Source organism: Mycteria americana, chromosome 2 (genome assembly GCF_035582795.1).
Source record: "Mycteria americana isolate JAX WOST 10 ecotype Jacksonville Zoo and Gardens chromosome 2, USCA_MyAme_1.0, whole genome shotgun sequence".
NCBI lineage: Eukaryota > Metazoa > Chordata > Aves > Ciconiiformes > Ciconiidae > Mycteria > Mycteria americana.
The window spans coordinates 86,294,027-86,320,487 of record NC_134366.1 but is presented as its reverse complement, the minus strand read 5'-3'; positions in this window follow the sequence as shown (position 1 = coordinate 86,320,487).

Here is a 26,461-nt window from a genome sequence, read left to right as displayed (position 1 = left end):
TTTCACATTTATCTTAATTGTTTCTTCATATTTGATGCTTTTCTTTTGCAACAATGATTCTGACTTTTTGTAATCATGAACTTATTTGTTTTCCTAGAATAAGTTTTTTGTTTGCTTCATTTTCTTTAGCATGTAATGTGAACACAACTCAATGTGATAGATCATTTATGGAAGCAATAGATCTAAGTGAAGCAGTGGCTAGGGAGTATGACACAAAAAGTCTATAGAACAAACCAGGTGGTTCTGAGGACTCACCGTCTCTATGTTTCATGATTTTTTTCTATCTTCTAGTTCTAGTCCGGTGCCATGGGATAAATGCCCACTAACAGGTGGATTGCATTAGGGTACCTGCTGACCTTGTGTTGCTTAGTTTCATCCAGCAGGATGAAAGAATGATATATCCAACAGTTTGTGTGGTCTGAGACTTCTCTATAAACTGGTTTAAAGCACAGTAGGTATCATCAACAGGTTAATTTCAAAAGCACAACTCCTTACAGAAACACTAATGTAGATGCATCCACTTTGAAAAAAACAAAACAAAACAAAAAACCTGGAATTACCATGTTCGACAGACAGACTGAAAACCCAGATTGGAGTTCATTATTGTCGTGGTTTAACCCTAGCCAGCAACTAAGCACCACTCAGCCACTTGCTCACTCCCCACTACCCGGAAGAATAAAAGTGAGAAAACTCATGGGCTGAGATAAGAACAGTTTAAAAATTGAAATAAAATTAATAACAACAACAACAATAATAATAATATACAAAGCAAGTGATGCATGATGTAATTGCTCACCACCTGCTGACCAATCCCAGCCCATTCTCTGAGCAGTGGTCACTGCTCCCCAGCCAACTCCCCCACTTCATATATTGAGCATGATGCCATATGATATGGAATATCCCTTTGGCCAGTTTGGATCAGCTGTCCTGGCTGTGCCCCGTCCCAGCTTCTTGTGCACCTGGCAGAGCATGGGGAGCTGAAAAGTCCTTGACCAGTGTAAGCACTGCTTAGTAACAACTAAAACATCAGTGTGTTATCAACATTATTCTCATACTAAATCCAAAACACAGCACTATACCAACCACTAGGAAGAAAATTAACTCTATCCCTGCCAAAACCAGGACAGTTACGAAGCTGCCATTGTCAGTGTAGGATCTTATCAAAAGCCACGTAAAAGGGAATCAGTCCCCAAGGTGTTTATTATGCAGCACCACTCTAGGAGGGGGCAGAGAGTGGCAAAGCAACTTAGCAGCCTTATTACTGGTTAATAATTTTCATCATGCTTGTCTAGGTAAAAAAATAACACAAAAGACAACCTACTTGGTATAGAATTAACAGGATTAAAAAAGTTTCTTGTACTAATAGACCAAGTTAATATGGCTAGAATAACTCTTCTCTGAATCTTGCCCAGATCATGCTATGTATTTTTGCATGCTAATTTCCCTATGTTCTTGAACAGTCCTGTACCTGTCCTGTGATTCAAACCAAAGTATGATCATTTTCCTAACTATTTTGTAGTGTTTATACAAGTGTCGGTAAAAAGCAAAAGGAGTTGGGCTCTGGGGGGGATTACAGAAATGAATGGTTCATGTGAAGCTGAACTCTAAGATAGAGAGGTTAGAACTGGGTTAGCATTGTAGGGGCTAAATCACTAAATAAACCACTAGAAGCTTTGCTTTTGAATTTTTGCCCAAGAAATTTGAAATTTCCTTTTGATCATAAAAGTAAAACATAACTCAGGAAACAAAAAAATACTCTTAATAAATTAAAACTTTTTGGTTAAAGGAATCCCTTCCAAGAGTTCAGTCAGTCCAGATACAGGCCATGTTTCCTTTTTGTTTGAAAATGATAAATCTCCATCTGTGTATAATAACTGACTTATACTCTGCAGTGCAAGCAGTTTTTTTCTCATCAGATTCCATCTTTCCCCCAAAACAAGTTACATCATTTCAGTTTTATTTTAAGTGCTTTACCAATATTTGGAGGAACAGCAGGATAAAGCTCTTTGAATTTTATACTTTAAGCACAGAACCATTTGAGGTTTAATGCATATTTCTAACATACAGTAAGGAAAGATAATATTCCTCTGGTTCTTAAATAATCCATGTACATTTCTTTTCAGACTGGAGCCCTTTATTAGCTGAATAGAATACCATCATGTCTTTAGGCAACTTGTATTATATATTCAATAACTGTAGTTTAAGCTAAAACATCAAGATTAAGCTCTCCAAAACAGCCTAAGGGATTTAATCTCATTATATTCGGGATGAAGAATTTCACTGGGATCTGGGTCCCTAATTCCCTCAGGTGTGTTTAAAATACTGGCAAAAATTCCCATTTTATGAAAATGAACTGAAAAAAAGTTACCTTAATGGCTCTAAGTTTATTGCCTACATGGTTTCTAAGTTATATCTGATAAATTGTAACTTGAATTGTCCGCTTTTCCTTTAATGTCAGCTAACTATTCAACTGGCCTTTTTTGCCATCATTAAGAAACTGTGCAAATCAGGCATCCAGCAGGTTTACCTGAGATGGAGCTAAACATCACCTCCAGTTTAGCTACTTTTGCCTTTTGCTGATACTCGTAAAAACACTAGAATATAATTAGGAGAATTTTCATATCTTGGCTTGCATTTAATAGAGGTGATAAGTTTAAAACTAAATTTATTTTTAAACATTAAATGTGCAAATGTCCACGGAAAGATGATCACATCTAAAAATCAGATATTCTAATAAGTGAGTAAATGTAAAAGAAAGCGCCAGTCCTAGGTTTTCGCTAATGGCACTGCCCAATCTCCTTACAGTAGAGAAGTTTTTAATATATTTTGTTATCAGCTAGCCATGAGATTATGGTCTGTATTCTGAAAATCTCCTAGGCTGACACATGCTTAATGTTACTTCCCTGAAGTGAATGGGGACTAGCTTCTGATGTAAACAAGAGAGAAGAACAAAACCAATCTGCAGCCCCTCTACCTGTGGAGGGTAAACTGTTGACTGGTGAACAAACACGTCACATTTCTTTCATCTGAGCCACCAGTTAATTCTCTTATGGTAAAGGCATTTGGTAAGTCTCCTAGTTTTTCAGTCCCTTAACATCTATAATTTTTTACCAACATGTCATTAAAAATACTACTCTTGTAAGCAGGAGCCGTTCTGTGGTGATGATTCTTAAACTGTGTAGACAGATGAGTTTGAAGACCTTTTACTTTTATTAGAAGACAGATTTTGGGCCAAGAAATGTAACATCAGCAAAAATTTAAAATACAGAGGAAAACAACTCAAGTAAATATTTGGCAAAATCTTACTTTTGTAAGAACATCTAGGCAATGGTAAATGTTGACAATATCGTGGGAATAAAGGCGGGTATTAGCTATTAGATGTAGTTTAGGAATAATCAGTTAGGACATATCTTGATGCAAAGATGAAATTTAGGTCACCAGATATACTGTCATTATGTATGATTTTCTGCGCTGCTGCAATCAGTGTTGAAGATGTACATAAGTAAGCATAGAAGCCTGAACTTTCAGATATATCAGATAGTCCTCTTATGATCTGACAGAATAAAACATATTAAAAGTAAATGTAATTTGTTATCAAAGGCTCAGATACTAAAGTACAGTGTACTGATATTGAAAATGTACGTAGCTTGTATTGCTAAAGGTAATTATCAGAAAATTACACTTCATTTAGTCTGTGCACTGAAAAAAAACTTTAGGAGAAATTCCATTTCACACTATATCTTTTTAGCAGCAAGTGAACTGCATACAGCTAACCTAACATCTCCCAAATGATAATAAGTTTTCCAATTTGTATGAATAAAATATGTGATGAAGTTTTAATAAATGCAATTATCTCTCTGACTTACAAGCCATTTAATGTTTGCTGAGCTCTAATTCAAAGGTTTACATTCCTTTCACTTTTGTTTTTAAGTGAAGTAGTGCTGTTTATTATAACTATAGAACATTGGTATTTATCCAGAATAAAAAAATAATCAAGTAAAACTTGATCAAACATACAAAATGAGGTGCTCCACCTTTTTTTTTTCCAACTTAGGGAGACTTGACAGTGATGCTGTTGATGTATCACTTAGGACGTGATATTGGACAATATTTCTCCATATTTTCCTATGGAGAAGGGACAATTGTGGTATTATAAATGTAGGCACAGTTTTTATGAGAACAGTGAAAAGGACACAGCTTTTATCCTCATGAAATGGTGATCTTCACACAATGGAATTTCTGTTTTAATAATCCATCACATTGTTAACACTAAGAACAGTTAGAATGCTCCATGGTGTTCAATAGGGAGTATAATGGTTCAGCATAAGTGTCTTAAGGGCCGGTTAACCATATGTCTCTCCATTCCTAGGAAGACATGCACTGTGCTGACAGTTCAACCCATTATATCAACTGTTATGAGCCACCTTCTTGCTGATCTCCATTGCCTTATAGTTTCTGAAGCATCACATGCTTTTTTCTGCTTTGCTCTTTTCATTGAGGCTGTGTGGTATACTGGCTTCCCTCCATTTTAGGTCATAGAAACACTAACATGAACATGATTATCTTCAAGCAGTTCTAGTGTAACTTCATATAGCACATTTTTCATATACTGTAGTCTTATAACTACCTTGCATTTTTTTTCTTATTAGTATAATGGTAAATTTAATGCTTCTGCCCAACAATATGCAGATGAAAGAAATCTCTTCTGTTCATTGCCTTTCTAGATAGTGCTACTCGTCCTCATGAATAGATGTAATTTCTGTTGTGAATCTTTTCCAGTCACCTGCTACACTTCTGAAGAATTTAACCTGTTCCATAATTTTTAGTATTTGCACTTCTTCAACTTACCCCTTTTATTCTTTCTTTCCGTGTCTAGGTCCCTTTCTACTTAAGTAACTTCATTAGTAGTCACTAGGGGTTATTACAGATGCAAGTCAGAACTACATATCAGCTCTCTCCCCTTCTCTGATTCTAGACATCCCTCCACAGGAACCAGTACAAGCAGGGGCACAGGCAGGTAAGATAAGCTCTGAGTGTGCACTTGGGATGCAGGGTCTTGAAGTACATTACAGAGCGCACTCCTGCAGTGTAAGCTCAGCTACTGCAAAGTCAAATACGGAGCTCATGAGGACAGTAAATGTTCAGTATTAGTATTATTGAAAGAAATGTCTGATGTGGTACAAGGAAGAGAACAGGATGGTTAAAGTCAGGTTACACAGCACTTTTCTGCAGTTTGGATCTCATGGTGCCTATAGGAAACAGCATCCCTTCCACCTTGTCCAGGGAAATTATTAAAAAGGCAAAGAAAGAGCTTGAATGGAATCCCAAAATGTTTGGTTGGCAAGAAGTCACTAAGGGAAATTTCTGAAGACAAGAGAATACTTTACATTTTACTTATCTGTTGGATTTACCTATCATGTCCCACAAAATAGCACACCCTTCTGGCACTAAGTACTTTTCTCCATGTGGGCTATATCAATTAAAATCTTCTGACTTTTAGTATTTGTCTTATGAAAATGTGAGAGAAGACTGTGTGATATCACATGCCTTCATGCTAAAGCTCAGTTGGTATATCAATTTTCCAAATGTCAAAGACTGAAGCACGAGTCACATCTTCTATGGACATCTCTATGGACATCTTTTCCTCCTACGCAATGGTTAAGCTGAATAGTTGAATACTTACAGTTATGGAATACAATAAGGGTGGGCATCTTTTTGTTGAAATTTTCAGCTTTGCATGAGATAATTAAATATTAATTGAATCAGAAAGAGAATAAGAATTACTTTATTGCCTACTGGTTAGGGAGGAATAATAAGAATTGCACTCTAGTCCTTTGCTTCAATAATACCTTAATATGAAATTGTTTAATATGAAATCCATAAGCATTCATTGGAAAAGGAACTGTAACTCAGGTCTCTCCTTCTATTACGAGGCTAGAGTAATTCTCATTACATCAATCTATTTCCAATCCAATAAATATTTAATTATATATGCATACTGAAAATTTCCACAAGGCGGAATTAGAAAGCCTATTCCCCATCTTCAAAATACTTGTTGGTGAGCACATATACATTAGAGATACAGGTGACTCATGCTGAAAATATTTGAGCTAGTTTCCCCACCTCCTGGGCACTGAACCCCTGGATTAAACTGTAGCTCAACAGATCTTCTTACTCTTTTTTTTCATTATGATCCTGTAGTTGCTTCAGTGTATATGCAAAGCAAAGTATCATGAAGTCCATCTAACTACAAGAACTAGTTAATAGTTGTCAGTGAGGTATGAAGTATGTAGCCATTCCAGATTTACACAATCGGTTTGTTTGTTATTAGAATCATAGGGAACTGCACTTCACAAATGTGAATGAAAGAGATAGTAAACTCAAAAGCTAGTCAGGCTACCTTCAAACAATAGAATAGAGAGTATAACGTATTCTTCTGTGAGAGACTGAAAGAGTTAATGTCTCAAGCATTGTGGCGAGGCAAGGCGCGATTTGCATGGTGACGGCAGGTCAGTGGGCACGGGGTGGGGGAGAGCGAGAGTGGGACGTGGAGAGCGCGTCAGAGGATGTGCGGTTCCAGGTTCTGACGGACCTGACCATGTATGGCCAGAGGTCACACAGGGCTGATCTGAGGAAGGGGCTTTGTGACCACCCGAGAGACCCCTTGTGACCACCCCCCTCCCCCAGCACCTAGGCAGAAGATTGAGAACTTTCTAGAACAAGAGCCATGTCAGTCCTGAAGGGGCGTAACTGGAGGCGGGGATTAGCCTATAAAAGACACGCCCTCCAGGGAACCATGTGTGTGTCCACCACTGGAGGATTGCCATGCCTGTTATTGTCATCACGGGATCCAAGGGTGGTGATACCTTTCCTTTCTCTTTCCTCCTCTCTTCTCCTTTCCTTTTCTTGCTTCTCTGTTCCTCTACTCTTCCACTATTTGTAAGTTTTGGATAAATTGTGACAGGTTGCCCGGAAAAGAGCTCCATCGCCAAATCGCCTCTGTTCGTCCGTTGAGCTTGCCAGTTCATTAAGTTTGTTTGTTTGTTTGTTGAATTAGCCAGGTAATGAAATTGCTGGTCCGACTGTTCCTCTGAGTCACTGTCGTGACTCTACTGGCCACGCAGCTCTGCCAAGCAGCCATCGGCCTTGGTCGGTACACAAACCCTCAGGGAATCAAAAAGATTCACCCATCTTGCAACCTACTGATTGGGACAAGACATCTTCCTTTCTCTTCCTCTCTTTCACCTTCCCAGCCCACCCCCACCCAAATGTTTGTTTCAAAGATCTTCTCTGCTAGGTTTCCAAAGATGCAGGTTTTGACATTAATGGATTCACCTGAAGGACTGAGGTCTATGTTTAGGTAGTGGTTAAATGTCCATACACATTGACTTCTAAAGTTCACTTACTGACAAGATACACAATCAAAAGGAAAGAATTCATATTCCTCCATGATACAAAGTACATTTCAGTGAGTTTCTTAAGCATTCATCTTTTGTAACAGCTACATAGTTTGCTCCATTGTCTTTAACCGGGCTATGTTGTTACCTGAAGTTAGACAAGAAATTAGGTACTTGGCTGAAACAGGACCATAAATCTTAAAAGAAATTTAGTAGTATTGTCGTTGGTTAAGCAGTTGATTGTTACCCAATGAGCATTCACTGTACTTCTTATGCTGATGGTGATGCACTTTATGCAGATAATTAAAGAAGAGCTTCAATTTTCATTATACCCTTAAGTATCTTCTCTTCTCAATCCAGATTAAATAGAGCTATTTGTATGCACATTTGATTGATTTGGAGGTTTGGCATGCAAACAAATTGACATTGTTAAAGTTACTGACTGACTTACCCTGCATTTCCTTATTTTACTGACCTATTGAAATATTGTCAGCACTATAACAAGCCTTTTAGCTAAGTGCTAAACTTGAATCAATAAGTTTATTACTGTACTATTCATAGAATGACTAAACAATACAGATCTTAAGAGCTTTCACTGAATTTATGAATTAGTAGTATAAATTTTTAAATGACAAATCACTGTTTGAATGTTAAAGTAAACAACAAAATCTTATCTAAAGAGATGTGTAAGACCAAACCAAAATAAAAATGGCAATTTGTGTTTGAATTTAACAAATAGAATAATTTTTATACCAACAATTTACAATTCTCTCAGAAACAAGTATGTAAAGTTTGCATGAGAGTAGTTTAAAGAACTGCTTATCCATGTGGCAAGTTCGTGGTGCAGAAAGTAATAGGATATCTGTACATCTCAGCTGTACAGAAATGTTTTAGCATTGGATTTATTCTGATGTATGCTAGTGGACGATTTGGGCTCTTGGTTTTTAAAACGTTTCTATTTCTGTTTTAATAAGGTAAAATACAGATGATAAAAAGAAAGGCTTGGACGAACCCTGGGTTTACAAATTTATCAAAGGAATGTAAATGTGCAGTACTCACTAGTCTCTCTGCCTGACATGACAAACATTGTAACGATCTTGTACTTGTTGGTATTTTGGGAAGATTATTGCTGATTGATAAAAAAATGGAAGTTACTGAGTGGCATCAAGGTGACAAAAGTGAGATGGTTCAAACCAAAGGAATCTGAAATAAGGTAATAAGGTGCATAAGGTAATAAAGTGCATAAGGTAATAAAGTACATAAGGTAACAGAGACATATATCTCACTGAGGCAATTTTGTATACTTTACAAACGGATCTGTACAATTCCCTGGAAGTGATCCATCCACTTGTCATTCTGTAAAAGCTATATTTATTTCAAGAACAGAAAGATGTAAACTGTTGGGGGATGTTTCTTTGAACTATTTTACCTAATTATCTTTACAGCGAAATAATTGAATAAATCATTCCACTGAACAAATACTGTAAGATGTAGATGTGGAGGTATCTCTGTGGAATATCTCCGTGTTCTATCTCCTCAGTAGTGTGTTAAAGCAGATTAACATCAAACCTTCAACAACAAACAGCAAACATTTTTTGGTTCATTTCCCAAAATGCTTTAAAGTTAGGACTTTAAGAAAACATGAAGTTTTGTCATTGGGTTCAATGAATGCAGAATTTCATGTATAAATCTGGAAAATAATTTTGAGTATTTAAAAAGCCACAAAGCAAAAAAGTAGCAAATAAAGTATGCTTATGAATTCTGGAGGAAAAAAGAAATATACTGAAAGAATGAAAGGTGAAAATACCAAACTTATCAATAGATATAATTTTTTCTCTTACAGGATAACAAGAGCAAAAATCATTACCTCAGACAAATGCAATATTGTTTTAGGGAACTAAAGGGTAAATGTATAAAGGCACTTAGTATATTGCTCTTAGTCTTGGGAGGCACAAATTCATGGATTAAATTCTGTGCTTCTTCACTCCCTTTCTTTTTCCCTAGAGAGTAGTAAAAATCCCTTTGACATTAGAAGACCACTTCATAGAGGTTGTATACCTGTATGAAAATAATGATAAAGTCTTTTTTTGCATCAGTTAGATATTGGTTAAAAACTTATCTCTGTTGTGAGTTTAGATCTATTAGATGTAGTCATGTCATTTATAACAAAGTGTATAAGTAGGTAGAAAAACTGACCAACTAATCTAGGACCCACAGGGGTGGATGGACAGTAGATTCTTCATAATGAAAAGCAGTTTCTTTTGTCATAATTGCTTGAGGAAATGTAATATTGAATGTTTTTTCTAGTGAAAATAATATAGAAAATTAAGTAGGTTGAAGATACACCTTCAAATTTGATTAAAAACAACTGAACGTTTCCTTAAAACACTGGGGGGAAAATTGTGTTTGATATGAATGCCATTCTGCATGGTTTTCCATATTTTTATATAACTGTATTGATCCTGATAAAAAAAAAGAAAATGTATAAAGAAGAAAAGTTATTAAAGGCTAAATTTGTAATGTTTACTTGTAAATTCTTCATCTGTTCCTTACAGCTCTTTTCTGCTGTAGAAAATGGTTGCTCTACATATACTCCAGGACATGGGCCTGCGCTTCTAGGGCATGTTTAGCAGATACAAATTGCATGTCAAATGGCAGTCTTTAACAAGTGAAATAAATGAGGACACAGCTTCTATCAAAACTAATAGCAGTGAGTTACTGTAAATTCAGTAGTACCTGAGAAGAATCTAATAAAAATGGGTATCTGTAATGCATTTATCTGTTTGATAATAGATGCCTTTGATTGTAAGGGCTGCTAATCCATTTTATATCTGTTTTCTGTTGATTGATTAATGAGCCTCTCAGACAACTTTTTCAAGAAGACAATAATACTTCTTCATGAACAACCATATGTTAATTTTAGCTGTCTTTAAAACATTTTTATCTGTGGAGTAATGCAGAAAAATATAATAAGAACTGAATTGTTTGTCAAGCTGCAGGTTATCTGTGGTAGCTGGATCAAAGGCATATAGGTGCAATCCTTCCTTCATTCTCTTTTCCCAGTGTTTTTGCTATTCCATTGTCATTAACTAAAGGGAAGTCACATGCTAAATGTGATGAGTTCTTGCCGTTATTTTCTTCCTACTGATATTCAAGATAAAATTTTAAAGATGATCTTGAAAAAGAGATAAAATCCTACAATACTCATTAAGAGACAGAGAAAAAACTCCTAAAAATACTTAAATATTATAATGAAGTAATTTTACCATGCTTAGATTTATTTTTGTGTTTAATTTCCAGGAACATATCAGCAAGCAAAGTTTCCAAAAGCATACATGTGCTTTTGGAAGTCAAAGGCCAGATGCTCAATATAAATATAAACCATTCCAGTGATATTCTTTTAAATGCAACCAGAAGAGCTTATATTTATCTGAAGACTTTCCCAGAATTTTACTCTCTCAGAGAAAATGTCTTGTGGGGACATTCAGTCAAGGAAAAGAAGCAATATACTTTGACTTATTGGGTAATCACAATCAATGGGTGCATCCTGAAGATATACAATCTATAAAGCAAAATTTTTAGGAAGACATTTGTTGAATACATTTGAATAAACAATTATTTAGGGAAAACTATGGTCTGCTCACAAATTATACAAGCAGAAAAAGAGATTTAATTATCTAATAAATAGTTGGCTAGAAATTATTCCTTCTTCTATATTACCATATAAGATTTCCTTTATAATTGGTTTTTTGTTGACTCATTTCCACATCATTACTAGTCCTGTGATGGTACACACTATGCTGCCTTTTTAAGTGGTCTTAAAAAATATTTGAGATATATACCTTGCATGTGTTACATTTTATCATTAAAACATTTTTCATCTAAATAACGAGGTTGATGCAGTGGTTCTTTATTGTGAATAGGTTCTATTCAAATATATGCATTTATCATTTAATGCTCAGTTTTAGTACGTACTGAATGCACTTGAATGCATTTGGTTGACAGCCGCCTGAATATGAGCCAGCAGTGTGCCCAGGTGGCCAAGAAAGCCAATGGCATCCTGGCTTGTATCAAAAATAGCGTGGCCAGCAGGACTAGGGAAGTGATCGTGCCCCTGTACTCGGCACTGGTGAGGCCGCACCTCGAATACTGTGTTCAGTTTTGGGCCCCTCACTACAAGAGGGACATTGAGGTGCTGGAGCGTGTCCAGAGAAGGGCAACGAAGCTGGTGAAGGGTCTGGAGAACAAGTCTGATGAGGAGCGGCTGAGGGAGCTGGGACTGTTTAGCCTGGAGAAAAGGAGGCTGAGGGGAGACCTCATCGCTCTCTACAACTACCTGAAAGGAGGTTGTAGAGAGGTGGGGGTCGGTCTCTTCTCCCAGGTAACAAGTGATAGGACGAGAGGAAATGGCCTAAAGTTGCGCCAGGGGAGGTTTAGACTGGATATTAGGAAATTTTACTTCACTGAAAGGGTTATCAAGCATTGGAACAGGCTGCCCAGGGAAGTGGTTGAGTCGCCATCCCTGGAGGTATTTAAAAGACGTTTGGATGAGATGCTTAGGGACATGGTGTAGTGGTGGTTTTGGTAGTGTTAGGTTTACGGTTGGACTCGATGATCTTAAAGGTCTTTTCCAACCTATACGATTCTGTGATTCTGTGATTCTGTGATTCTGAGTGTTGTGTGTTCCTTTTTTTCCAAAACTCAATCATAGATATACATTTTAACCCCGAGCCAGTCAGTGGAGTATAATACCAGTGTTACAGTCTAAAAATAAAATACTTCACATTAAAACAAAGGATAAAGAATCAGGGAGAGAACTTTGGCTGTAGTCACAGATCTTGCACAGTAAACAAAAAATCAGAGTTTAAAATTTTGTGTTGGCCACTTATTGAGTAGATAGCTGGTACAAAATATTCAGATGACAATATTCATACACCTCCTGTCATCAAATTCCTCCTGTCATCCAAATTCCAGGCCAAATAGGCTGGATGCTGGCAAAATGATGCCCATACTCATTTTCACTGATAAAAATACGCATTGTTCAAAAAAATTATTTTTAATTTTGTTTTTGTAATGAGCTAGTGACTTTCAGTCTACCTCTTCCACTTTCAAAACTATATTTGGATTTTTTTTTCCTTTTCTTCCAGGTTATGTCATCAAAATGATATTTCTCATTATCTTTGTGATTTTTTATTAATAAGAAGGATCCTTGAGGTTAGCTCATTTTGGTGGAGATGGGAATATATTCTAACATAAAGAGATAATAAGCTGGCTGCACAAATCTGTTTCCCTGTGTAATAAGTCTTTCCCTTTTGTGATGTATAGAGTGATATATTGCCTTCTTAATTCAAGCTCTGGAAATGTTTACTGACCTAACTTACCTGCTGCAGAACATAATAGAGGAAAGTTTCAAAAAATATTTATATTGTCTGAGTCATCTGGAAAGCTTAATTAAAGGAAATCCATCAAGCGTACTTCACTCTTCAAAAAGTGATTAAACACATTTTCCACTCCGATAATTATCTATTCAGACCTTTTAACTGATTAAAGCCCTTTCAAAAATAAATTATAGACAAGATTTACTGTACTTCGGGGGGAAAAAAAAAAAAAAGCCTTCTGAAAAGTGGGAAAAATTAGATTAATGTATTTCTAAATAGATGTGGATTGCTGTATTTTTTTCCAGCATTCAGTAGGGGGATATCCATGATACTTGTCTTTAGACATAATTTTTAGTCTAGTTTGTATCAGTGCATTGCCATCTACTTATTAATTCATTTACCTCATATCCACACTTAAAAGTTCTTATGAGTAAGACCTCAAAAGCCAGGTCACAAAAAAGAAGATGACATGGAGCCTGAAAGAGATTATGAACCTATTTCAGACCCTAATGAAGTCAATGAAAAGCATCTTATTGACCACAGCGGACTTTGAATCAGTCCCTAATGTAATTGTGATGTACTATCTAGGAAGCATAAGATCTTAAACTTAAAAATAAGAAAGGATAAAGAACATTAAACATCAGGGTGGCTGATGTCTGCCAAAAAACCCAAGATGCATTGTGAAAAGTACCTTATCGTGACATCTGTGCTGACTCGTGTTTAAAGAGTCTGTAATAGCCCCTGTAAGTCAATAAAGGAAGGAAACTGACTGAGCTCCTGGTACAAAGCATGTAATGAGAATGAGACTTTAACTACCAGACACTCAAGGTCTGATCCAATTCTCATCAAAATCAATACAAAATGTATCTGTTACCTTATAATTTCCTTTGTTGAATTATGAGGTCTACAGAGCTACAACAATAAGGTTTTGCTAATGACGTTGGAGACGAGACTGTCAGTTAATGTCTGTGAAGATGGGCGCCACAGTCCTGCAGCAACAGCTGACAGACACTTACATAGTTTCAGAAATCTCTAGACAAGCTTACAAGGTTGGAAAAGCAATAGATTAAATAGAACATTTATACTTCACAGGAACTAATTTCATGAATACTGAACTCTGCATGCCAATTATTTATCCCTTTTTGTGCTAATTAATCACAGTTTGCCACAGGTTGGCTCTGCGGACAGGCAGTGAAAATGGTTGTAGGCAAGGACAGTTTTTTTCCACTCAAATTTGTTTTGGGATCATGGATTAATGTTACTGGATGCATGTCCTCTGAAGGAGAAAGATGATACTACAATATGTCCAGGTGAAAAGAAACAGCTTTCACAGACACCAAGTTCTTGGAGTGAAGAGCACTCTTCCACAACATAAAGCAACAGTATGCGGTAACTGGATGATCATTTGTTAGAAATAAGAAAAAACGTGAAATGGCTGTCTAACTCATAGATATCTCTGAATGTGGCTCAAGAGATTCATCTTCATGAAATCTCTAGAAATCTGAGGAAACAAGCCATGATTATGAAGATGAGATTATATTTTCTCTACTTTAAAAAGTTTCCAGATCTCTTTTATGTTCTACTAACTTACAGAACAGTACTCTGGCCTACTCAAGTTCTGTCAGAGAGTATAATAAAACCAAAACATTTGCTTATCTGAAGTAAGCAATGTAGTACTTGGAGATGCTCTGGTTGAGACTGAGTTTTGTTTTCCTTTTTTTTTGTGCTGAAAAGCTAAGTAGGTGGATAGAAGAAATAATTACTTCCTGTTCTTTGTGGAGTTCAGAATTAATTTTAGATTGAAGATAAAGTAATTTCCAGGTACCAGATTTTAGGAGAGTATTAAGGTACTCCACCAAATCAGATCAAGGCTAAAGATGGGAAGAATCTTTTTGGTTACCATTTTAACAAGGCATCTTGCTTTATAGAGCTCCTTGATGCACTACAACTGAACTTAATGCAAAGAGCTCTGCAAGCCAAGTTTTTAACAAGGATTGAAATATTTGGTGTAGTTCTCATTTTAGAAAATCTAGTTTTGTGGGAAAAACAAGCTGACTTTCTTTCCAGTGTATGACAAGCAATTTAATTCAATGTTCTTAATCATTAGGTAACCATATTCTTGTCCTTGTTTCTGTTTATTGGGGCGTCTCTACTTAATTGCCTATCAAAATAGATAAGTAAGCAGAGTCAAGTAAAATCTTTATTTAATTTTATTTAATATTTAATCTTTTTTTAAAACAAAATGGCAAGGACCCATTACACTTTCTCAAAAAAAGAAGTGGAAACAAAATTTGAGAGACTTTTGTCCAAAAGTGAATTACAGGTATCTTTCAAAGTCTTGAGGTCACACAATCCTCTTTTTAATGGCATTCGTTATGTTTTTTAAACCATTTATCATGCATTTGATTTTTTTAATTGATCTTTGAAGTATTTGAGGTCGACTACCCATCTGCTGTCTTTTGATTTATTTTTATATGTTGAAGGGATCATATCTGCAATACTGTCGCACTTTTGAATTGGTTGTGTAAGCATGTGAAAGCTCTCAAGGTGCTAGATGACAGCTCCTGAATATTTATTTGTGTTAGCCTGTCCCTCTCCCTCTCCTTGCTTTAGTAGTCTTCAAGTCTGTAGAAGGGGGCTGAGAAAATATATCTGCCTGGATTGAGCCACCAGTTACGAGAGTGTGTTGTTCGTACGCATGTGGACGTGTATTCACACACCTAGTTGGAATTGGTGCATACACTTAGTGGGAAATTTTACTTTTGCAATATAAAAATCTTTCCTTCATAGAAACAATGAGTCCCTCAGCTAAGAGATGGGCACATTATTGTTGTCTTAAATTACTGATACTAAAATAAGCATTGTCTGGTATACACTGTGTAACAAGGGGCACTTGCAGAATGAAAGCTGGACAAAAGGAGTGTGGAGTAGGCAGAAAAAGGGGATGAGGTGTGAGACACTTTATTGTCTTTGGTTCTTCCACATCTGGGCTATAGTCCCTCTGTTCCTCCCTTGCTCACCATTAAGTGCTATAGGGATTAGTGAGGCATAGAAACCTGTCACAGATGTTGGATACAATAATGTGGCCAGAGAGTCATAATTGCAGTTGTAGTCTTCAGTGGAAATTGGCAACAGTGATGATATTTTCCCAGGCTTGCTTTTGTCCGACTCATTGAGACTAGTATTGTTAACTAGCAGCAGCACAATTTCAAAGTAGATGAGAGGGAAAAGTCTAGTGGTCTAGAAATATGGTCTAGTGGTTATAGGATACTTTTGAAAGTGCAGATAGGAGTGTTTCAGTTCTCCTAGGCAGGTGTCCTCATTTTCAAAAAGGGCAGGGGATGCTAGGGAGAGGAGGAACGCAAAATACATTTGAAAGGTATTATGTATTTCATAAATGCTAGCAGCTAGTGGACATGGCATTTGGCTTTCTACTGCTCTCAAGACTGGCAAGATTCTCTTGCTATCAGAATCATACTTGAGAAACTCAAAAATACACCTCTCTGATTCAAAATGCTGTCAAGAATTAGAGGCCCTAGTCATTCATCCCTGCCAAAGCAATTCTTGCTGACATTTATTTTGCCTGTGTAAAGATGACAACACCTCACTTGAAATCCAGGCAAACGTGATTTTTTTAACCATGTTCCTGAGTGTCAAGAGTTTCATTAATGTCTTGAAATCCTGTTCTACAGACAGAAAGTTAAACTTTCGGAAGAAACAAATCAACAGTATAGCTGTTCTCAAATTAGTTTTGCTACATTATGCCTGATAAAGCATATTGCTCAGCAGTATATCTTGAAAAGTATTACACATTTGTCTTTAAGCTGTTTAAAAAAATCAGTTTTCTTTCCTCTTCTATTTCTGTCCTTAGCTGTACTTTTCCAAATATCTTTGCAGTTTTCTTTGCTGTCTCAGTACACACCAATGCAACATCAATTTGATGTTATTATCAAAGTCTTGGAAATAAAAGCTGCAGCAAGCTGTTCACTGGAGATTTGATCTCTGACAAATAAGCTTGTGTCAGTGCATCTAAAAAAACCTGATTCCATACCTCTGTTTTCTTCCCAGTAGGGTCTTGGCAGGGATGCAATTAAAAAAAAGAAAATCAATCTGTGCTTTGCTGTCTGATTTCTGAAGAATGGCACTGAGCTGCCAGAGCGTGAAGATGTGGTATTGTAAATACAGAGAAGCCCTCGTGAATTTTACTCTCCTCACTGGTCTTTAAATGAGTCTGATTTATTAAAGCATTAGAATGGGAGGTAGAAAGGCTGAGAGAAAGGGCAGTGGATTTTTTTAGCTGACTTCTGATAATTCAAAGCATGTTGTATATTGTTTCAAAAGTACACTATAAAAAAAAAATTATGCCCACCAGGGATGACTTATTTTCTGATTTTCAGAAGGGCTGAACATCCATCACTAGGTAGAAAGCCTTAGGAGTTGCAGAATATATGACAATCAAAACTTTTAAGTTGTTTTTTTTTTTCCCTCTTCCGAATGTAAGTTTTGGAACTCAAGAGTCAAAAATGTTGGCCTTAAATTGGTTTTAAGGTTCATGCATTACGCCAATTGTAAGATTCCCAAACCTGTGAAGTACTTCTGGTCCCAGTACAGCAAACATTCTCATACCTACATCATATAACTTTTACCTTTTCAGTACTCCTACTGAGGTCACTGATACTACTTGCCTTGGGAAACTTACACAAATATTCCAGTCTCTGTAGGACGATGACTTTTGATTGCGTAAGAGTTAATTCTACACTCATCTACTACTTTCAGTGCAGAAAATCAAAACCATCAACAAGCTATACTAACTATACAGCTGAATTTCCTAACAGATATACTGCAATTTAAAAATGACCATTTTTCAATTTCTTAAAAACAAAAAAAACCTCACAAGACTATTTTAAACAGCACCAGCTAATGACCCATAACTCATTCTTGGGGCTGCTCCTGCTTCAACTCCCTGAGCATCTCGGGGTTCAGAATCAACACTTTTCAGGCTGGGCCCATTGTTATAAATTTAAAGGGAAGTAACATTCTTACTAAGCATACTTACTGCTTTTCAATAATCTTGCTAAGTTTAGTGTTGTAGGAATCTGAAATAAAACATAAAGTATTGGCCATGTTGTTTCTTTTCAATCCCATTTTGTTTACCTGCCCCTTTTTTTTTAGATTGCAGTATGTTTGCACAGTGCTGCTTAAGTGTTATTGAATATGTTGGCACAGATACTTCAGAGTGAAATAACTGTAAAGGACTGAAGTCCTCCCTGAGTGTTGCAGCTTCCCAAATGAGAAGTGGCATAGGTCTAAATAACTTTTGTGTCCTCCCAACCTTGAGCAAGCTCACGAGCTGTTAGAGTTAAGACAGCTCTTCTGTAGCGTGCCCTGGGAACCGTATAACGGCCCAGAATTTCCACGCTGGTGTCCCCTGCCATACACCTTCTTTCTCACGATGCCCCCACAGCAGAATTTGCCAGAGTACTCTTGTGCAGTGGCAGGCCCTGCACCTATGTGCCAGCTCAGTGCTTGATGCAGACACGCTTATGCTACAGCAGTGGGTGCTAGTGGGGGTGGGAAGGGGAGCTTAAGGTCTTGTCAGTCCCCTCTCCCTTCCTCTCCCCTGTGAGAGGTCAGAGAGGACTGCTGGGGTAAAGGCATGGCTGGTCTCACCGCTATTTCCTGCATGCCCTCACCTAGAGGCTCCCATCTCACCTGGAGCAATGATTTGAGATTCCCTTCCTCCTTCTTAAACCCTCCAGCTGTCATAAGAGGGCTCATATGGTGTTTATCCTCTATACACACTGCAAATATATGCTTTAAAAAAAAAATGTTTATAATGTCCCTTTAACTAAGCATTTCCACAATTCAAATTCTTATGGCAAAAAGTGTTTACCAGGCAGGTAGAATGATCCAAAATCTTCCTAAATTCAACAAAAGTTAAGTTCAGCTTTATTTTTATTTTTACAAGTTAGATATAGTGCAACAGCAGGGCTAGAGTAGAGAGACAAACAAGTAGATTATGCTAGGACAAAGTCGCTTGATGTATCTTCTTTTTTCCACTGAAACTGCGGTTATCTCTGAAGTTTGTAAACTTGCCAGACATTGCCACTAACATCTGAATGCTTATTGAATGTGACATCTGGATATTTTCTGGTAACTTTCCAAATGAAGTCTTCAAATCTGAAATGTCCTCAGTGTATTTAGAATTGTCTTTTTTTTAAAGTGTCATACTTTTATATATATATATATATATAAAGATAAAGACAAAGATAAACATATATGTATGGTTTATGCATATGTAAGTATACATACATACAGTATATGTGTTTTATATATCCAAACGTATGTAAGCACTTATTTGAGAGTGGGATAATTCTGAGTGTTCAGTTTTACTAAGATTTATGTATTGCTGGCCAAAACATGAGACAATGTTCTAGCTGTGCTCAGATGTGCACTCTGACTCCTGGTCTACTGCAGCAGTTTATTCCCTGCATTGAAAGTGATAAAGGTAGTCATATGCTGACAATGATTAAAACCAGCAATAAAATGACCAGGTCAATAACACCAAATTATATCAACTTTTTCTGCTTCAATATCAAAGTTCACTGAAATGCTTCAATTAATACCTAAATAGTATAACAGAACTTTCAGATAATCTAAAAACTGAGATCGTGTGATTATGCATACCTTTAGTCACATACCAAGCAAAATTCTACATACTGTAGAAAACAAACTTATATTATCCTTCACCTTAGATAAGAAAATATATACAGATAAGGACTGTTTGTACATACACAAAATACACATAAAGAATTATGCCAACCCTATCAGTAATAAAGGGCTGTACCTATTATTGTAATGTAGATAATATATTATAATTTAGTTTTATTTTGGATTTAATTGTTTTTATTTATATAGAGGATTTTCCATCACAATGAGAAACTCCAGATATGCAAATATAGGAAATCACCTTGGAATTTTCCCCCTTCCCCTCTTTACATACTGAATCTTGACTCTACTTTCCCAAAGAATCACAACCTTTGTCAAATCTTCTGATAATGGTTACTGAAACTCAAGATCCTATAGTGCAATCTCTGGGAAAGTTATGACTTAGGCTCGAAAATGCAGGTGACCAAGGGACCTCTCAGAGCCTATAGCTGGACCCGATATCTGGACTAGGGAATGTCAGACCTCATCTGGTTCCTGAGTCTAAGTGCAAAACCAGTCACATCCTGTCTCACAGATACTTAGGGCTGCACAGGTGTAGCTTCTTTGGGAAGGAAGCCTGCCCTCAATAGCTGGAGGTGACCATGATAAACTCTGACCAGATTGGTGGCCCCAAGACATGCCATTGAGTATTTCTCCAATCTCTGTCCCCCTAGTTGGGACATCAGCATAGGGTAAAGAGGCAATTACTCCTACAGCTGTGACAGCTGTGTAATTGGGATCCTTTTATACATGCTTTTGCGCCATAACAGGGAGCTGGAAGCTATCTGAATAAAGAAAGTTTACAACAGTGTTTTATAGAGGTAGCTTGTATAGTGTATAATTAATCCCCTCTAGTAATATAAGTATTAGACAAATTTATTCAAAGAAGATTAGCAGTCTGTTCGCAGGACTTTTAATTAAATAATAATACTAAATAACTTGCAGTCATATTTTCTCCTGCATCTGTAGTGTATATTTCTCCCTGGGTCAGAGACTGTCCTCTGTGCTGGTAGAGTGCCTACACAATGAGATGCCATTCCAGCGAGTTCTCTAGACATATATCTTTCATTTCTGCAACCAACTGTGTGAGCCCAAAGTTGATTTTTTATTCTCACAGACTTCTGAAAGTAGATGAATAAAAGTAGTCATCAGTTAGATTTGAGTTGTCAATTAAAGTTTCATGCCCCATGCCATTATTCATTATTCCTCACTTTCCTCCATAGCAAAGTTATTGTAAAACTTTAAAATAAATATTTAATCTCAGGTTCTGTAAATATAAATACAATGCATGTATAAATTAATGTTTGTTAAATTAGGCCCATAAGAATTGCCCTAATGGATCTGACCCACAACCAATATCCTGTCTGACAGTAGCTGGCAGCAGGATGATACAAGAAACTCTTAAGTAAACAGCTGTGGAATAATCTGTGCACATTAAATCAGTTCCTCATACCTAGCAGTCAGTAACTGACTTAAACCCAGTAGTATGACATGTAAAATTAATTTTGTTATCTGGGATATGATCACGCATAATAAGATGTTCCAAGGCTAGTGTCAATTGTTTTATGGTTTAATGACAGTTTTCAATTGCTTTAGCTGTTTCGTTTTCAACATACCAATTTATTTAACTCCATTTCAAGGTTGCTTCAGGACATGCTCTTTTATCATGCTGCTGGCTGGCTCCTGTTAGGCCTTAGATCTGAGTCACAGTTCAGGAAAGGCAGACATATGCCTGCCTTCTTGTGAACATTTGCTAAGCTGAAGTTAGTCTGTGTGTCTTAAGCAGAGTCCCTGTTTCTTTCCCCTCATCATGTTCACCTTCATTGTGAACATGAAGTGGTGGAATAAGCCAGTGTCCCTTTTGGCATTGCTAGCACAGGTACAAGGAGATGGACTATGTGTCTCACTTGAGGCTGATCTAGCAATCATGATGGTATATCTTGCTAACTATACCCAAAAGAAGTAGTGAATAAGAAAACCAGAAATATTTGTTGTGACTTTTGCTAGCTTGCGTAAGTTATTCAAGAAAATGAATGAAAATCTTTGGTATAAATCAATACTGTTGTTCAATGTTGCCCTTTGTGGGGCTCATGTTGTAACACCAGGCTTGCTTGAATCAAATCTGTAAGCACCAAAGACAGACTCAATATGGAGGTACCAGAAAAGCCTACAGTAAAATGAAAATCTGAAGGGAAGGTTAATCAGAAGTTTATAGGACTCAGCACACGTCAATGCTCTGAGGAACTATTTGAAGAGGTGAAGCTTTCTCCAGTACTATTAATGCACAAGGAGGCTGCTAGGAAAATAGGGATTTCAGAAGACTTCTTCAGACCAGCAAATGAGAGCTGGAATGCCAAAGGCAAAAAGATGATACTTTGACCCAATCAATCAGATACGTATGTAATATGAGAAGAAGATCCCAAATCAAAATAGGTTAGCTAAGAGTAAGTTAAATTTGGCTCAACGTGTCACAGCAGCAAGAAGTCACCGAAGGAGGCACAGTTGAGAGGGGCACTAGAGGTAAGAGAGTCAGGAAATGAATGGTATGGTAGAAGACTCTGTGCCTGAAATTCAGAGAACTACCAAGAACATCTTCCACATTGACTTCTAAGAGTATGATTTACATTATGTGTGGTTAGCAGATGCACTCAGCCATATTTTGAGTTGGAAAAAATAATCCTGTGTGATATTGCATGAAGGCTGTACATCTTTTCAGCAGGTTTTATCATCTCAGTTATGGTGTGATAAGTTCTGTGGTAATGCTGCTCTTTCTTTTGTTGTTCATCCACTTCTGACTGCAGCATGAACTAGAAACACGCTTTGGAAGGTATTTGAGCTCATGTGTTTGTGAACTACAGATTGTTCTGAAGTGATATGAAGTGAGCAAAATGTTAGGAAGGTGTCAGCAGTCTAACATCAAGGAGCAAAGATATTATCTTCAATCAACGTTTGGCAGCAGTCAGTGTGAAGCAATGGTTCTTGGTGCCTTTCTATCTGTCTTGAGAGACTGATCCAGTTTAATGGCCAGACATGTCAGGGGAAAAATGCACAGTAAGGAGATGGGGCGGGGGAGAAAAAAGAAATAAAAGAATTGAAGTAATGTCACTGATTTGCTTCACACAGAAAAAAGGACATGGAGGACTGGTGAATGTTTACAATTGAGCATTTTGTGCTCAATGTGTCTGTGAACAAAAGGATAAAAAGAAAAGAAAAAGGATGCGATTGCAGAACTGAAGAACAGTAGACACATTAAAGGAGGTGGCAATAAATTTAAAAGCATGGATGGTTCTCTCCCAGAAGTTTTGTTATGTAGGACAAAGATTGCTTTGAGAAAAATCAGAGAAGTTGCAGCTGGTACGAATGGCTTAGAGCAAATTGAAGCTGCCATAAAGGAATAAGCAATCTCTCCAACAGCAGGCTGCTCAAGTTGGATGTGTCCTCACACTATTCCACATAGCAGAGGCATGAAGGCCAGCATCAAAAGGTAAATACTAAATCACCAATGATAAGGAAGCTGTAGTTACTTAGTTATCTGCCTACCAAGTAAAGGGCTGCCAGGTTTGTAAGCATAATAGAGGACAGCAGATGTAGAGGGAAGCCATGATGAAGTGGCATGATAGAATGATATGGCATTGATCTAATGTGTTATTATTTTGAATGTAAGTATTAATTCTTCATAATTCCTTTCCTTTCGGTGCCTTGGGTTGAGCTGTCTCAAATGCATAGGTGTTTAAAGCAGGTGGGAACACTGTGATCATCCAGTCTGGTCTGTCTAATGTAGGTTAGAGAATTCCTCTTTCCAGTGGAAGATGAGAACAAATATCCTTTGTCTTTGTATGAAAAAACGTGCAAGTGTACCTCCTGTTTTATTGGATGATATTAATGTAGGTGCTCATAGCCTTTAAGGAAATTTCCTCACTAATGAAACAATTCTGTGTTTTAGCTGAGCCTCTCTGCTAACACAAAGCAAGATGTATAGAGCAAGAGTAGAGGTTTGGTGTAAGAATCACATTTTCTAATAGCAAAGCAAAGAATTTAACAATAGTGTACATCAAAGAACTGGCAGTTCTCCCCAATAAAAATGCTAAATACTGTGTATACTCATCTGGGCTTATTTCTTTGGTTACAGACAGAGAATAAAGAGTAATCACTGAAGGTTAAAAGGCAAACTGGAAGAAAGGAGATTATCTTGCCTTTAGAAGTTCCTGAATTTTCAAACTGTTTTAAAGTTACAGGATCTAATTAGTATCATTCATACTTCATACAATCCTTTGTAGCTTCTTCAAAAGATGCCTCACTTGTTGGATTTCCATGCCTTTGAGAAACTTCTGGCTGTTCTGCGAAAGAAAAAAACTCCTGTTTATATGAAAAAGGGAATATAAAAAGCAGGGAAGAGTATAATGAACCAGCTTGAAGTCTGATGATGATGATAAAATCAGAAATAAATTTGAACTAAGAAAGTGAAATAGGAAGGCAGTTAGAGAAGCAATCAAAAGCAAATGAATATTAGCTGTTTGTACAGCGAGTGCCCCAAAATAAGAACTATGATATGACCATTTATAAAATTCTACATTAGATCTATTATCTTCCTGACCTATCCCAAAAGCTTTTTATCTCTTTTCTAAATGGTTTAAAGGCACTATTTTCAAACATAGGCAAATATACCAACATATACACTTCTGGTGACTTGTGAAATTAAAGTCATTTTTTTTTTAATGTAGTGCTGTTTCAGAACAGATCCTACTATTCTGCCACTGTAAAATCATTTTACTTTATCTCATTAGACTGGAGAGTGGTCTGCTTTCACTTAGTTCAATGGCTGCTGCAGATAGCATCATACAGTGCTAAAGATAAAGTCTTTATTATGTGTATGGTTGTGCGTAAAGGAATACATTTCATGATATCTCTGATTCTGGAAAGAAGCATGACTACAACAATAAGAATTCTACATGCAGAATAAAGTAGTTTATTATGTCCAAAAATTAAGTTTCCTAGAGGTTTTTAACTTGAGCATCTATCTCCCTGTTGAAAATGGCATCTTAAGAGAATTCAGAATTGTTCCAGGCTTCCCAGCCTGCATATGGAGATCCAGCTCTTCATAAAGAAGTCTGTTAGATAATCTGCAACATATTCAGCAGATAAACATACAGTGTTTGTTCTCATCATTGATCTTCCTGACTGGCAGATGATGTGTAAACAGAATGATTCTAGTCTGATGGCTTATTATATATTTACACGAGGATGATCAAGAAGAAAGCTCCCTTTAATTAGACGGTGGGACCCTGGGGGGTCTCCTGCACACTTGATTTCCCCCAGAGCAAGTCATTTAAATCCTATGAATCCTTGAAGCTCAGTATGCCTGTTGGGCTTTGACAAGTTTCTCGGTGTCCCACAGAGGCTAAAACAAATGCAGGTTGAATGTATTTTTTCCCCAAAATGTGAGTGCTGTGCAGCTTTGTATCTACATTTCTAATTTCTTTTTCTAAATTTAAGAACCTGTAGGTAAGACGTGCATAGTAAATAGCTAAAGTGAGGTAAATTCAGTGAAAAACAGCACTTTGATAGCAATTAGAATAACTTCTTGACATGTTTTTTTAACATGCATTCAAATAGCTGCATATAAAGAAATTAGGCATTCAAGATCTCTGGGTCATAGTATTTTCTCATTTATACCTTTGTAAACCATTATATCAGTTCTACCATTGTAAACTTACGGGAGTTACTCAGGACTTACAACAATATAATAGCTGTCCCATTATTATTAACATTAAAGGATACACTTTTTTTTTTTCCCAACAGACAGAATATAGTCAGTAAAATCAATAACTGCGTTCTGAGGAGCTAATAATTGAAAGACAGAAATAGTACAACTCTCCAGCATACACAGTGCTATGTGTATATTCACTTTAGAAAGCATTTCAGAAGTTACTCAGCACAGGTGACAGAAAGGTGAACAGCAGGTTGTACAATCTCTACTGCTGAAGACCTCTAAGAATAGATCAGATAAATGTCTCTCAGGATCAACACAGGTGAAGTTAGGACAGGAAAATGAAGTAGATTGCCTCTTGCTATCTTTTCTAACCCTATTTCTCCATGCTATATGTAATTAAACATTACATCACTCATAGACCTTGAGTATGGTGGGGAGAGAAAATCCATAAAGAATCATACATGAACACAGACAGAACCCCAGACTGTCAGATTTGAGACCCTATGCTTGGAACAGCACAGGGACTATTAGTGCCATTCATCTTAAGGACACATCACCACTCAAACATGGTCACAGTTTCCCTTAAATTACCGCAGGACTGTCTACCCTAGAGCTCAGTTATTAGCCTATAGCTCCCTAAAATACCATCCCCTTAGAATCTCAAAGAATGTCTTGATTTGGAAATAATCCCAAATAGCGTAAGAGATGGAAATGCCTGGAGGTGGTAAAGGTAGAGGGATAGAATGAAATGGGGAATTAAAAAGTGGAGAGTCTAAATCTACTTCTTGCAAAGATACTGGAACAAATAATCAATGAACATTTCAGTAAGCAGAAATGTAAATGAAGCCAAATTTTGTGTGGGTTTGTTTCTCAAAGTTGATTTGTTATGCAGATTCTCCAGTGTCAGTGAGGGGTAAACTCATATTGCAACCTTTCCGTAAAAGGGGCATTTCTAGGTCTTACTTCTCTACTCATTTGTCTGTTTTCCTTAAACTTGTAGGGATTTACTTATCATTCAGATAATTAATTTGAATTTAGCTGAAATGTGTAGGATGTTACAGGCAGACACATGCACAGCCTGATCATGTAATTCCTCCCTGATGAACTGGGTATGAAAATAAAGACCAAAGTAGGAATTACAGACTGTATGGCTCTATTATTAAATGAAATATGCCAGACGCCATTTCCTGAGATGAACTGACACATAATGGCCCGTGTCCATGTTAATAAACTATCCAAAAGAAGGTGTTCATAGGTAAGATATATCC